Source organism: Cornus florida, unplaced genomic scaffold (genome assembly GCF_030987335.1).
Source record: "Cornus florida cultivar Cherokee Brave unplaced genomic scaffold, ASM3098733v1 CherokeeBrave_3.0.0_Hap2_Chr06, whole genome shotgun sequence".
NCBI classification, from domain to species: domain Eukaryota; kingdom Viridiplantae; phylum Streptophyta; class Magnoliopsida; order Cornales; family Cornaceae; genus Cornus; species Cornus florida.
The window spans coordinates 34,043,404-34,044,261 of NW_026775576.1; the positions used below are offsets into that span (position 1 = coordinate 34,043,404).

At 38.0% G+C, this 858-nt stretch overlaps 1 pseudogene; it reads right to left on the reverse strand.

Moving 5' to 3' along the window:
• Nucleotides 1-216: 216 nt before the first annotated feature.
• LOC132315354 (small nucleolar RNA R71) lies at nucleotides 217-314 on the reverse strand (annotated as a pseudogene).
• Between the last annotated feature and the right edge of the window lie 544 nt (nucleotides 315-858).

Genomic DNA, 858 nt, shown 5'->3' on the forward strand with positions numbered 1-858 from the left:
AAGCATTTGGATGAGTTTCTTGAAGTGTGCTCCACCGTGAAAGACACGGACATGCTAGAAGAAGTTTTAAAACTCAAACTTTTTCCTTTTACCCTTAAGGACAAAGCAAAATATTGGTTCAACAATCTTAGACCTTTTTCGATAACTTCTTGGGCAAAAATGCAACAAGAGTTCTTGAAGAAGTACTATTCGGCATCAAAGACCAATGCTATGAGAACTTCCATTCATAAATTTTCTCAAGGGGATTGGGAAATGTTTTATGAGGCATGGGAAAGGTTTAATGACTTCCTTAGGAAGTGCCCACATCATGACATACCTAAGTGGCAACTAGTTCAATATTTCTTTAAAAGTTTACCGGATAATCACAAAGGTATGATTGATGCTTCTATCGGTGGTTCTTATCTTGACAAGCATGAAAATGATGTGTGGCAATTGTATGAAAGCATGAGTGAGAATTCAATGCATAGATCTTTGTCCTCTAAAAATGGTAGAAATCTAGGTGGAAGGAAGAATGTTGGCTTATATCAAGTTGACAACTCCAATGACATAGCCGCCGAGATGAAATCTTTGTCTCAAAGGTTTTGATCAATTCTTGATCAACCAAAATTCAGCGAATCAAGTATCTTCCTCCCCTAATGATGTTCATCATCATGCATCTAATGAATCATGTATGACTTGTTCAAGTGTCTTACATTCTACTTCCAATTGTCCCCATGGACATGCGCAAAGCGAGAACCATGAACAAGCAAATGCTGTCTTTGTAAAACAAAGGAATAATCCCTATGGCTCACACTATAATCCAGGGTGGAGGAACCATTCAAACTTCTCTTAGAAAAGCCAAGGGGAAGGGTCAAATCT